Source organism: Fukomys damarensis, unplaced genomic scaffold, assembly GCF_012274545.1.
Source record: "Fukomys damarensis isolate Sample0158 unplaced genomic scaffold, DMR_v1.0_HiC HiC_scaffold_29, whole genome shotgun sequence".
Taxonomy (NCBI): domain Eukaryota; kingdom Metazoa; phylum Chordata; class Mammalia; order Rodentia; family Bathyergidae; genus Fukomys; species Fukomys damarensis.
The window spans coordinates 29,541,619-29,556,730 of NW_022900941.1; the positions used below are offsets into that span (position 1 = coordinate 29,541,619).

The 15,112-nt window shown below is 32.9% G+C and overlaps 1 long non-coding RNA gene across 1 annotated transcript in view; it reads left to right on the top strand.

Annotated features, from left to right (window-relative positions):
- The window catches only part of LOC109117930, a 199,650-nt gene that overhangs the window by 145,178 nt on the left and 39,360 nt on the right, over window positions 1-15,112 (top strand). The window contains exon 2 of the long non-coding RNA XR_004514722.1: window positions 13,166-13,259. This is a non-coding gene — a long non-coding RNA (uncharacterized LOC109117930). The remainder of the gene's footprint in view (window positions 1-13,165; window positions 13,260-15,112) is intronic.

A 15,112-nucleotide genomic window follows, 5' to 3' on the forward strand; every position in this document is an offset into this window, starting at 1 on the left:
CAAAATAGAAGTAGTCATAGAGCACTCAAAATCTTGTAGGATAAAACAAAGCAAATCTCATAGGTCTAGTAGTAAGGAGATAGGAATCAAGAGATGGCTGAGAGTTTTGCCTGCCTTGAAACACAACCCATTTATGAGTAGAGGTCCACAAGAGTATTTTTTTTTTTCATGTACAAGTTACCATTTCTAGTAAAGTGAAATAAAACTAAATTTTATGCCTATTATATGCTCAAACTCTTTATGTCATTTTATATAATCCACAAATATTCTTATTAGGTAGCTAGTAATAACTCCCATTTCAAAGGAGGATGTTGAAATTTCAAAAAGATCTAGGGGAAGACCTAGATGGTAGAGTTAATATAATACACCCTGTCAGACCCCAAGTTCAAATTTTCTGCTACTGTGCATGTTTTACTGATAAGAGAGAGGCTTGAAAACTGTACATAATTGGGATTGCACAAGCGTCAACCAAAGCGAGTATAAGAATTGTGGAAGAGCTTTGCTGTACCACCTGTTAACCTCCCTAGAAAACAAGAAGGAGTCTTGGTGAGGGAGAATTCTCTACAGGAGACCTATTAAGAGCTTAGAGGAGTAACCATTTTTTCAGCAGAATGATAATTATTAATGTTATGAGTATTTGAAAAATTGTATATATATTAATTATAAAAAGTTTTTAGCATTAGGCACAAAACAAAAATTTCATCCTTTTGATTTCTGCTAAACTACTTTAGAAGTATATGGTTCTACTTCAGTTACGTTCATTGATTAATCAACAGTTAACAGACAGGCTTTTTTCACTCACTGTTTCAAAACTAGGAGTTTGCATTAATTTAAAAGAATAAGCTGATATAACTATAATATGACATCAGTTATTTGTGTTTTTTTACCAAATTTGAACTTGCTCTTATTTATAACTTTCTCCTTTTTACATACATTTTCTCTATCCATATCCAAAAAGAACAAAAAAATGATTTTTACTTCATAATCTATATATCATGTATTAAATGTGCTAGAAAGCCTAATCTCTTGATAATGTGAAATTGCTCATAGAATTCATTCATTTTCTCTTATGTGGTAGAAAAAATATATTAATTACAGATTTTGGGCAGTGAATGTATTGTTTCTTCATTTGTATTGCAGAATAACATACAATTAAGTGAATTGAATATATTAATTCTAATACTTTTTAGTTTGAATCATACAGAGGTACCAGTACTGACCTTTTTTTATAATATAAAGGACAGTCTTACCTGGTTCAACACAGTATATGGGCATGCACTGTCAAAATGTTTACTGCTTTGGGGTAATTTGTCTTTATTGTTTTCTCCATGTATGAACAGAATATTTAATTTTATTTTTGCTTTGTTGCTAGTGGTTAGGTGTTCTCTGTTGCAACCCACCAATAACTAGAAATTTTTAAGTATTTTACATTAAATTTTTACTGAAAATGAACCCACCAGACTGTTTCATTTCTACATATTATATGCAGTTTACTATATCAAGTTAAAATTCTATGACATAAATATATTTATATATAAATTTATAGATCTAAATGTGTTTTATTAAAGTATCTATGTCTGTAGCAGTATCTACAACTTTATCCCTCATGCTAAGAAATCACTGGAAAATCATGGCTTCATAGATAGCGACAACAGAAACCACATTTAATATTTGGCATTTGAAACTATTTGTGAGAGATGGTATTAAGACTTAGTGGACTAGGGGTAAAGGGAAGGCAGGGATATAGGGAAAAAATGAGAACCAAGACCTGTCATGTAAAGGTACAAGATCCCAGTGTTGAATGTACTGGTAGGTACTGTGTACCTAAAATGTACCAATAAACTTAATAAGAAGAATAAATAAATATACATATAGTGAGACCTGGTCTCAAAAATCCCCAAACAAGCAAACAACAAATAAATGATGAAACTCTTTAAAAAAAAAAAAAAAAAGACTTAGTGGACTAAAATGGCTGATAATGTTTTGATTTAAACATTCGCACAATTTTCTTCATTGTCATTTCAGTTTTTTATAAACATGAATTGAGCAAATATCTAGAAATACTTTATTTGTACAGCTTTTGTCACATGAAACCTAAAATTATATTCCTTTTTTACATCTCAAACATATTGATTATGGTAAGAGTGATTCAGAAGCTATTTATGGCTACACCTGCTTATGTTCAGATTTCATTTTTGATTTCTCAATTATCTATCAAGTCAAAAATGAGTCCAACTTTGTTTACTCTTTTAAGTAATTTGTGTAATCCAGACATCTTTTTTTTGTTGTTTGTAAAGATTTTATTCTTGCATCAATGTACTACTTTCCCTACATAAACTCTTCATTATTTGGAAGGTTGACATAATATTGAACTGTTCTTTGTAGAATTGGGAAATATTGCTGTCTTTTGGTAAAGCATAGCGGTTTTTCAGAAATGATCAAATCAAGTATTACTACTGGCTCATGGGATTTCTCACATTATATTATTTCTTTTTCTGTTACAAATGTCTGCACCAAAATTCTGCACCAAGTGAGAGGCTGGTGGTTTCCCTAAGCACCGGCTGCTTTATTGTTTTAGTCATTTTAACCTGCCTCCTTTTCCAGCATCGCTAAGGGTGATCTGATACTCTATTCTTATGTGTATTTGAATTTTCTCTGCTATTTTATTTTTTGAATATATTGACATGTTACAACTTATCCACCTGAGTTCTAAAACTTCTTACTGTGATTATTTTGTGCCTGTTAGAAATTGTGGTATATACCTTTAAAAAAAGAAATTTTTTAATGGTCTATTTTCTTTGCATTATATAGTAAATTTCTCCCTCCCCCCACAACATAACTTTCTCTTATAATTTCTCAGTATTTTCCCCAAGTCAGCTACTTATTTTGCCACTTAGGCTGTCTTAAAGCTCCTCTCAAGGATTTTTCTTAATAAAATGTTTCATTTTGGACATTTGCTTTTGTGTTTTGATAATTTCAAGATTTGCTTGGGCTGAGATATGCATTATATAAAATATGCATTATATAAATGCATTATATAAAATGTGCATTATTAATGTCAAAAACTGGAAAGAAGTGATTAATGTTATAGAAAATTTTAATGCCTTATATCATATATTTGATTAAAATTATATTTATTTTAAAATTCCTGAAAAGTTAATTCAAATATATTTTCCCTAAAATTTGGCTTAATTGATTAATACTAAATTGATGAATTAACCTTGCATTTCTTAATTCTTTTAACATTGTGATTTTTGTTATGTAGGCAACATTTTCTACCAAAATCTTTTTCTGAGTTCTGATTCAGCATGTCCCACTATAGTTTCTACAATACCCTTGTAATGTATTCATTTCTATTCATGGGAATCACTTTGACATATTATTGTCTTTGCTACCACCATTTAAATAAAGCATTGTGGTTTATATTTAGACATTGAAGCATATTTATAATCACTTAAAGAAATTTCTCTTTAGATTAGGTTTAGATTTAAGTTTTGATTTGGAGTAATATTTTTTCATGTTCAGTGCTCAAAATATGGCATTATCAAAATACTTGAAATACAGTGAATTTTTTTAGGTCTTTCTAACCCTGTCTCTAATTCTTTCTTATTCAAGGTCTCAAGGTCATAGATGTTCTGTTTTCTTTCCACCAGAATACCTTCTTTTATTGAGTTAAATCCCAATTCTTTTACAATTTTTAATTTGCTACTTTTATTTGATTTTAGGATTTTTTTTTTGTTAGCCCACCAAGTTAATATTTCCTTGCTTTTACTTGAATCGTTTGTAGGCATATGGATGCACCTTGGAACCATGTTAAATGAAATAAAAGAGACACACAAGCTTATGTATTGCATGTTTTCAAAATATAAATAAAAAGTAAAATATAAGATAGACAGTGGGATTTAGTGAGACAGAGCTTTAGCATATGGAAAGAGAACCAAGAGGTAGAGGGACAGGGGAAGGAAGGAAAGGAAAGGAGAGTTTTAAAAAGGAATTGTGATGGGTTTTGTCCCTATGAGGAATGCGATCATTAAGTACTACAAACATGTACAAAAAATACATAATAAGCTGGGTATGGTAGCACATGCCTATAATCCCAGCACTCCAGAGGCTGAGGCAGGAGGATCACTGTGAGTTCGAGACCAGCCTGGGCTACATAGTGAGTTCCAGGTCAGTTTCAACTACATAGTGGGACCCTGTCTCCAAAAACAAAACAAAACAAACATATTATAATTTTAGCATAATCTTGAATAGTAAAGTCAGCAGTAGTCATCAGTTATTTTCTTCTAATCCTTTTTCCTTTCTCCATAGAAATTTTTATCACTGAAAAAATACTTAATTTCTAGTATTCTGGGAATGTAAACAAGTCCCATTTGTAATTAAATGAGGAAAAGCAGGATATGATGTTTGATTAAAGAAATAGGAAGTGATGATTGTGATGACAATTTTTTAAGGAACCTGTGAGTAACAGACAGGCTTTTTTTTTTTTTTTTTTTTTAAGCAAAACAGTCCATTTTAGATATACATGATAAGTTTCATCTTAGGAATTTGTACCTGTACATATCTGGCTTCTTTTCTTCCCCATTCCTCTTCCCTCCCTTCAAGGACTCTTCCCCTCCTTATTTGCAAAGCTTTGTTTCCATTTTTTCCTTCCATTCTCTTTTTTCTTTCCGCCTCCCCTGCTACCTTGTTCCCTTTCTTATTTGAACATTTTCTCCCCGTTTTCCAATATCTATTACACATTTTTGTTCTTATTTGCACTTTTGGTTTCTCACACCAAGTGATATTTAAACATGTGTGTCCAGAGCCGGGCTTGGTGGCACATGCCTGTAATCCAGCACTGGTGAGGCTGAGGCAGGAGGATCGCTGTGAGTTTGAGACCAGCCTGGGCTACATAGTGAGTTCTAGGTCAGTCTCAACTACACAGTGAGACCCTCTCTCAAAAAGCAAAAACAAAACAGAAACAAAAATAAACGTGTGTCCAATTTATCTCACTGAAAATTATGGTCTCATGATGGATCCATTTACCTAGAAATGTCTCAGGCTTCTTCTTTATGCCTGAGTATTCAGTGGTATTAAAAGACTACTACTCCGTGGTATTAAAAATTACATCTTCTTTATCCATTCATTGGTTGATGGGCATTTGGGCTGTTACCAAGACTTAGCTATTACAAACTGTGCCAGTGTAAATAGGGGTGTGCATATATCACTGTGTTTGAGGCTTTTAATTCCTTTGGGAATCGAGAGGAATAGCTGGGTTGAACGGAACCTCTAGTTTAAAGTCTTTTGAGGAATCGCCACATTGTTCCTACACTGGTTGTACCAGCGCACATTCCCACCAACAGTGGAGGAGGATTCCTTTTTCCCCACAGGCCCTCCAGCATGTGTTATTGGCGGATTTCTTGATAATACAGCCATTCTTTCTGGAGTGACATAGAATCTCTGCATTGTTTTAATTTGCATTTCTCAAATGACTAGTGACGTTGAACATGTTTTCATATATTTATCTGTGGTTTCAACTTCATCTGAGAAATGCCTGTTCATTTTACATGCCCATTTCTGGATTGGATCTTTTAATTTGGGGGAGTCTGATTTTTTTGGTTGTTCTTTATATATTCTAGATGTTAGTCCCTCGTCTGAGGAACAGTTGGCAATAGTTTTTGAATTAATTTTATTGGTACATTTAAGGTAGACACTATAATGACGTTCATCATTGGAAATGTGCACCTTTACATGATCCATCTAGGTTCTCATTTTATCCCCATCCCCTGCCCTCCCTTCAATTCCTCTACCCCTTCCTATCCACAAAGACTCTGTTTCCATTTTCCCATATTAATTTCATTCCCTTCTTTCTTTTCTCTGACCCCTCTCATTTCCCCTCCCCATTTACTTGTTAGCTGGCAACAGGTTTTTTCCTTACTCTCTAGATGATTTCTTTTGTTACGCAAAAGCTTTTTAATAAGGTGAGATCCCACTTGTTGGTTCTTTGTAGTATTTCCTATATGATCAGGCTTTTGTTCCTAAAGTCTTTACCTACAACTATGTCTTCAAGAATTTTACTTACTCTGTATTCCAAGAGATTGTTTCTTTTACTAGATCTTTGATATATTTCAATTTTTGTTTAGTGCATAGTGAGAGATACCAGTTGAGGGTCAGTCTTTGGCAGCTAGTTTTACCAGCAACATTTATTAAAGTGTCTATCTTGCTTCCAGTGGTGTTTGGTTCTTTTGTTCAAGATAAGGTAGTTGAGTGTACTTACGGATTAGAAACCTCTAAGGTGCCTTCCCATTCTAATATGCTATGTCTGTAAATCATTGACAGTCATTCCTTTTTTGTATATTTATTGATTTAGCTATTTTGAAAAATTTTATGTGCTCATGTATGGATATGGAAAACAGAATAGTGTTTGATAATCCTGTACTATCAAGCTTTATTAAATTGAGCTAATTAACATATGCATTTTTTCACATTCTGATATTTTTTCTGGTAAAAACATTTGAAATCTACCCTTAATAAATAACAATTACATAATACATTATTATAAACACCGTATTCTGCAAAAAATATCCTAAATTTATTTTTAAATTTAATTTCATTGGTGTGCCTTTGATATACACAATGAACACATTAATCTTAGGAAATTTGTATCTCTACACAATATATCTTGATGCTGCCTTTTCCACCATTGGCTCCTCTCTTTTCAACACTTCTTCCCCTCCTTCTTTATAAAAACTTTGATTACTTGTTTTCCTTTTATTCTTTTTTTCCATTTCTCTTCATTCCCTTTTGTCTTTCCCTTCCCTTAGTCCCCTTCCATTTAAACAGTTTCTTCATGTTTCCCAATATCATCAGTTTTGGTCCTAATTTTACACTTTTGGTTTGTCACACAAGAGAAACAATGTGATATTTAATCATATGTGTCCTATTTCACTTACAAGTATAGTCTTAAGGTGCATCCATTTATCTAAAAATGTCTCAAGTTTATCCTTCTTTATGGGAGAGTACTATTCTATTGCATATAAAAATCACATTTTCTTCATCCACTCATTTGTCGATGGGCATCTAGGCTCTTGCCAAAATTTAGTTTTTATAAATTGTGCTACTATAAACTGTGCTGTGATGTTTTTGACTCTTTCAGGAAGATACCAAGAAGACAAATAGCTGGGTCAAATGGAACCTCTAGTTTTAGTTTCTTGGATAATCTCCATACGGCTTTCCATATTAGTTATACCAAGTTACATTCCCACCAACTGTGACAAAGGGTTCCTTTTTCCCCGTAGCTTTGCCTTGCCAGCATTTGTTATTGGCTGATTTCTTCATGATGGCCATTCTTCCTGGAGTGAGATGGAACCTCAGTTGTTTTACAGTACTGGGGATTAAATCCAGGGATACTGTACAACAGAGCTACATCCCCAGCTCTTATTTTGTTTTGTTTTGTTTTGTTTTGTTTTTGTACCGGAAATTGAACTCAGGATCTTGTGCTTTACAAGGCAGGCAGTGGCAGCACTGAGCTAAATCCCTAGCCCCACCAGTGTTGTTTTAATCTGCATTTCTTGAATAACCAGTGATGTTGAGCCATTTTTCATTTATTTATTTGCCATTTCTAGTTCTTCATCTGTTCATTTCAGATTCCCATTTTTGCACTGAGTCTTTTAATTTAGGGGTTTGATATTTTTGAGTTCTTTATATATTCTAGATATTAGTCCTTTGAGGAACAGCTGGCAAAAGTTTTTTATCCCATACTGTGGGTGGTCTCTTCGCTGTTTGGTGGTTTCTTTAGCGGTGCAAAAGCTTTTTAATAAGGTCCCACTTGATGATTCTTTCTGATATTTCTTGTGGGATCAGAGTTTTGTTCATAAAGTCTTTGCCTACACAAATGACCTCAACAGTTCGACCTATTCTATCTTCCAGCAGATTTAGTGTTTCTGATTTAATATTCAGATCTTTATCGATTTTGATTTTAGTTTAGTACATGACAAAAGATATGGATCTAGTTCAATCTTTAGCATGGGGAAAGCGAATTTCCTAGCACCTTATTAAAGATGGTATCTTTCTTCCAGTGAAGGTGTTTGCCTCCTTTGGATAGGCTGCTTCTGGGGAAAGTAAATCTAGGATTTCAAATTGTACTTCCTTGGTACCAGTGAGGTAAGATGGGTGAAACTTAGAAGATTGAAGAATTCAGTATAACATAATCCTGGTTATATACTTTTAAGGGTATAAGCTTTGGATGGAAGCAGACAGTGAGGCCCCAGATAGATGACTGATTGATAGATGGATGGATAAATGGATGAACGGGAGGCTAGGTAGAACATTATTTCTTGAAGTAAAATAGGTTTGTAAGTTTTTCTTTGACACTGGCACAGAGGAACTTCTTAAAAGAGTCTAGTGAGCATGGAAGAATAAGTGTTAATGATTACTAAAGATGTATAAATTGTCACTGATCCTATCTTTACTTAGCACTCCTTTTTAGACATCTTTTAGTGATTAAAACCTATTAACATTGACTTTAATGTTCACGTGATCTCAGTATCCCAATCCTTTTTGTTTTCTTAACAATATGTCTATTTTCTCAATGTTTAGTTCTCCATGCATAATGATTTTCAAGCACCTAATTTTTGAGATCAGGGAAAAGCTATGTAGAATTAAATAAATGAATGAGCTCTAATAGCCCATTCACTGTTCTCTGTAGCCCAGGCTGGCCTTGAACTTGCAGCAATACCCCTGGCTCTGTCTCCTGAGTGCTGAGATTAGAGGCCTGCACCACCACACCTAGCTTACTAGAATGTTAACATCATGTTCTTGCTTCTGTATTTGACAAAGCGTTGTACTTGCTTTCTGAAAAACATGAGTTTTGTTTCATATGATTATGCACAAAAATCAATAGTATTCCCTAGATTTTGGATACAATAAAGGTAGACTACAGGAGCAATGTCTTTATTCCAGTTGAAGAGTTACTCTGACCATATTTGATAACCATTTTAGAAAATGCTAGTGTGAAAAGAAAAAAATATATTGCATATTTTTCTCTAATGAAAATATTTTATGTACTGTTACTTTGATTAGCCTGATGTTATCAACTCTCATGGAGCTTTAATTTCTTTGCACTTTAAATATAGCCTGTTATCTCCAGACCATGTAGACAAGTTGAAGAGGACTAAAAACAAGGCTTATTTGGTAGACAGGATTTAGAATAATCTTTAAGTCTTTGTTTTTAAAGAGACTTGAGCATACTTAATGAGGGACTCTTCTGCTCTTTGCCACGAAAATATAATAGTTGCATTTTTGCCATAAAAAAGTAATTCATAGTCCATTGAAAGATTTAAATAAATGTACAAAAGTCTTAACTGGTAGTAAGCAATGATTTGCATTATGCTTAAATTAAAATTATTCTGTTATAAATAGTTAAGGAAAAAACCTTCATGGATTCCATGACTAGCACTCCTGTTATACTGAAGAAATTCATGCTCTTTTTATAAATCAAACATAAGCTAAAATATTTTTAATTCTTTATGCTGAAAACAGAGATTTTAGTTTTTATTTTCTATTGCTATGTTTCCATTTGACCATATATGAAATTTGTGAATTCGAATTTTTTAAAGTCACTTATCAGATCAGAATGAATGGAATTTTGTGGGCTGTACATGTTGCATACTTACTAAGCTGTGAAAACAAATACCTATGAAAATTTGTTTAAATATAGTATAACAACTCAGGGAAATTAAAAAACGTGATTTCTTCCTTTGCATTTTACTACATTTGAAAGTTAAGGGTACAGTAATATATTTTAGGAAGGCATAATTTTTGTAAGATAATTGAAAATATGCTAAAACTACAAATGTATATCTCACTATTAAGCCATACTTAATGGATCATGATGTGATTTGCATATAGAACTTTATATTCAGAAGCAAGACTAAGGTTTTAAAATAAAACATTACAGAATTATTATTTAAATTGCACAGAGACTAGCATATAGGTAGTGCTAAATGGAACCTAGAAATCATCTTTTTTGTGAGGAAGAAGAGAAGTTGGTATTCCCTTTGCAGATGGGAAACCTGAAAGATGTCATAAGAAAATGGGGAGTATAAAGCAGAAATTGAGACAAAAGTATTTTACTGAAGCTTCCAGAGCAGTTGGAAATTTAGTTTACTGTATGGGGTCTTTAAGAAATACCATACCACACTGTTGACTGCTTGACTTGAAATGCAATTCTGAAGTCATTAACTATGGGACACAAGTCACATTACTTAATCTCTCTGTTCCTCAGCTTTCTGAACTATAAAATATAAGTTATAATACTTCTTAGGATCTTTAGGTAGATTAAATTATTAATACTGCTTAGAATTTGGAATACAATGCATGTTAGCTAGTATATCTGAATTGCAGAGCAAGTAGATTTACCAATTATGAAAAAAATTGATGATACTTGAAAATGTTATTCAGGAACTATTTTTAATCATTAAAGAGTAATATGATCTTGAATTATTTTTATATACAGCATTTTGTGTGATTTGGTTCATATTAAAATAGGCAGCAAAAAAACATTAATCATAAACAATAGATTGGTTTTTGACTTACTGAAAATCTGAGATCCTTTGCAGTGCATTTATATATAAAGAAAACTTTATTAATAGCACTTCCAAACTAAGTAAGGATGAAAAGAGCTAAAGAAGAGTTATCTTGGGCTAGGGATTTAGCTTAGTGGCACTGTACTTGCCTGTCAAGCAGAAGGTCCTGAGTTCGATCTCCAGTTCAAAAAAAAAAGTTCTCTTTTAGATTTCATAGTTACTGAGGTCACTATCACTGTTATGTATATAGTAAAATCAAATATGTTACATGTGTTTATTAGAATTTTCTTCAGAAGGAATCCTAAAGGTTATGTGTATACGAATACATTTTTATTGCAAAATATTTCTGTATCTGTTTATAAGAATTTTCAGAAGTAAAGTGTTAACAGCCTATCTGTTCTGAAGGGAAATAATTCAAGACTTTTTCTTTATTAAATTTTGATTTTGTATTAATGCAGAAAGATATTGCTATAAAAGTATAAAAGCCACACTGAGAAAACTTTAAGAATTTTAAATTCTTACACACTGGTTATATATGAGGGTTTAAGTTTTTATTATGGAACATAACCTAATTCTTCTGTTTTTTGTCACAGTATTTTATTGTCTGCCTGCATAGTTTTCTTAGGAGAATAGCAAAATGTATACAATATATTACCCATATACATTATCTTGGTTTATCTACATTGTTGCTGAATTCCTATTTATTGTGTTCAAAATTTAAACCTAAACCAACAGGTTTTGGGATTATCCTTTAAGACTAGAAATATAGTTTTTGAAGAAACTCAAAAATTATTTTTTGTAAATGCTATAATGACAGCCTAGTGACAGGCAGTGTTCATAAAAGCTTAGAGCATTTCTGTTTTTTGGTACGGGGATCAAACTCTGGACCTTGTGCTAAGAGGCAACTGAGCTAACTCCCTGGTCCATTAGAGCACTTATTTAACATGAATGGTAGAGCTGCTTTATATTTGCCTAAGGTATCTATAAAAACTAGCAAATCTGTGACATTAGCCTAGTTCTTCTGAATCAGAATCTGAGCATAACTCTTAGGAGTCCACTTTAAAGCATTCAGTCATTATAGTTTGAGATTCCCTGCAACCACCAATTACATCATGCTTGGATCCATATAATCTAAAATATTATATGTTTACTGAGGTATGTTTGTGTATGTTTGTGTGTCATGAAATCTTTGAAGTCATTTTATACGTTTAGATTAGCAAATATGTATTTCAGTTTTTTCATTTAAGTTTTTTTTTATTAATGGGAATCAAACTCAGAACTTTGTGCTTATGAGGCAGGTGAGGCACCACTGAGCTAAATCCCCGGCCTCCAGTATTTTGTATAGACATCTGTGGATACTGGTTTTTGAAAGTTATTGTCTTATTATTAACAGCCAAATAGTTAATGAGAAGTTGTTTTTCAAGTGGAAGAAAAGATACTGATCCTTAAAAATACCTAGGTCCTGGGTCTATTTCATAACAATGAAATCAGAATAAGCTAAAGAACAACTAAGTCCTAATTCTTTATTAAGTATCTAAAGTGTTTTTTGTTTTGTTTTGTTTTTAGTACCAGGCAATTGAACTCAGGCCTAGTGCTTGAGAGGCAGGCAGCAGAACCACTGAATTAAATCCCCAGCCCTCTAAATTTTTTTTTTATTGAGTTTATTGGTACATTTAGGGATACAGTACAGTTACATTCATTGTTGGGATCATGTACCTTTACATGGCAAGTCTTGATTCTCATTTTTTTCCCCTTACCTCTGCCCTCCCTTCACCTCTAAAATGTTTTTAATGTACAGGTTGAACTAAGAAATAGGGATCAACATTATTGTTCCTTCAAACAATGGAACAGTGACCTTGGAACAGTGACATTGGCTAATCCTAAAAATCATTTACGTTTTTCATGAGAATCTGTAATATTCAAAACCATACACTAAAATCATGGCACTGTAGCATTCAAATCCCGTTTCCCAAACTACATTGTCATGGAATCAGAAGGCATTTGCTCTTAAAATACTACTCTAATAACTTCTCCTAAGTTGATGTAGAGCACTGATTCCGACTTTTAGGTGATATGGGGGATAGAATGTCTACTTTTTTTTGACAGTATAATATTGAACTTGTTGATTTCTGTGATTTTTGGCTCTTTTGGCAATTCAAATGTAATCAAGAATATAAAATGATAATATTGAACTAGAGAAATACTTTCCAGTATGAGGCTGTGTTCATATAGGGCATCAGAATCAATGTTTCCAAAATTATTTATTAGAATTTTCATAGAAAGTTAGATAACAGCACAATAAAAAATGCTTATCTTTATGACAGGGATTTGAAACCTCTGTGCAGTAGAACTTTCTGATTCTGCCAAATGGGAAATCTCAAAATTACTGCTTTTTATTTGTTTAAATTGTGTTCTATAACAGTGGTGCTATAGCAGGCTGTTTGTATCATTGAAAAGTCTAAAAGGTTTACTATCACTGTTCTATAAGTTTCATATGAATTTAAAGTGTTCTACACGTTCATAAGTTCAAGATTTGCTATTATAGTTAAATCAAAAAGTAAGAACTTCAAATTCATATTTCTATGTTTCTCTTTTAGATGAACATTGGAGGCGACAATTAATACCTGTGTGAAGGATATATTGAAGGCTTTGTGGTTTACAGACAAGATCTGTAGAAATTAGACACTCAAGGTAAATTAAACTATAGCCTCATAATTTTATATGAATGATTAAGTTTCCCTTATTATAATTAGACTTGCTATTTCCTTTTCATCATAGTTCTTAAGTGACCTCGTGACCGCATTCCTTCATATTCAGGCACAAACTTTTATATCTTGACAAGAGAATGTTTCTTTTCTAAGTTGATTAAAAAATTATTATAGAAGGAACAAAGCAATTAAGAGGAATGAGGAAGTAACTCCATCAAACATCTAAGCACAACTTAACTATAATATTACTCGGAAACATAACTACTGGCATTCATTATACTGTTTCTTTTTGCGTGGTAAGACTTTATCAACTCCACAAAACCTGGCACAGTGTTATATGCCTATAGGGTTATTACCTCTCGATACCAAGCCTCATTATGTCGTGACTTCTCAAGGGTCTCCCCTAACCTTACCTATCCTTTCACTTAGCATATTCTGTTCACTCCTCCCTTAATTGCTTAAATGCTATGTGACTATAGATTTCTAATTATATTTTGATAAATTACAAGTGAAGTTTGAGGGTAAAAGGATGTTTTAAAATAATAATAGAGTTTGTCAAATGGGGACAAGGAAAGCCTACAGAGAATGTGACCTGCTTGCCAAAGGATTCTTGCCAAGTAGAAATGGAGAAAATAAAATTGAATCTTAGTTTTTTTCTAAAAGAGAGCAAACTTTCAAATTGGAATGGATGAATTTTTCAGTAGCAGCATAAAATTTTGCCTTGGAAAAAAAATCTACTTTTGCTGCTGTGTGAAGAAAGTAAAATAGTTTATAGCCTCTGGTGGAGGACTTTATTTCCATTGTTCTGATTTTCTTTAGTCATATAAATGACAAGTATGTAGAATCTATTTTTCTCCTTAATTTATGGTTAACAGCTTAGTGATTTTGTTAGGTTTTTTGTGCTAAATATTACTGTTAGAGGGACTTCTCTTAAAATATATGTGATATTAGTTCTAATTCATTTCCATAATTATATATGGAAAATTGGTTGCTTGAAATAGCTATTTGTTTTCTTTAATACAAAGATTAGATAATTAGTTTTATATTTTCTTCATCACCACAGTCTGAATCAGGTCCTTCTGGTTAAAAAAAAAAAAATTTATTGTAATTGACCTTTTGCATAGAAAGAAAATAGTTAATCCTACTTCTCTGTTCATAGCACACTACCATCATTTGTCCATGAGAACTTTTTCTTTTTTTTTCGTTTTTGAGACAGGGTCTCACTATGTAGTTGAGACTGACCTGGAACTCACTATGTAGCCCAGGCTGGCCTCGAATTCACAGCGATCCTCGTGCCTCAGCCTCCAAAGTGCTGGCATTACAGGCGTGCACCACCAGGCCTGGCCATGAGAATTTTTTTGTTTTGTTGGGGTTTTTTTGGGGGGGTACCGGGGATGAACTTGGGTCCTTGCGATTTTGAGGCAGGCCACCGAACCGCTGAGCTAAATCCCCGGCCCTGGGGCGGGGGGGATGTTTTTTTCTTTTGTTTTTTTGTTTTTTTGTTTTTTACCGGGGATCAAACTCGGGTCCTTGTTCAAGAATTTATTTTAATTGTTGATATTTTTTCTAATCCCATTCTTATTTTGACCCACAGAAAACCCTTCTTATATGATATGCTATATCTATTGATTATTCTTTTTGTATTTTCACATAAATATTATGTATATATGTATTTAATTTTTTTATATGTCACCTAAATAAAAAGAGAGCGAGTGTGATAGCATGTATCTGTATTCCTAGCACTTGGGAAGCTGAGGCAAGAGGATAGCCAGTAATTCAAGGCCAGTTTAGACTACAGAGTAAATTTGAGGTTAGCCTGAACTATATAACAAGACT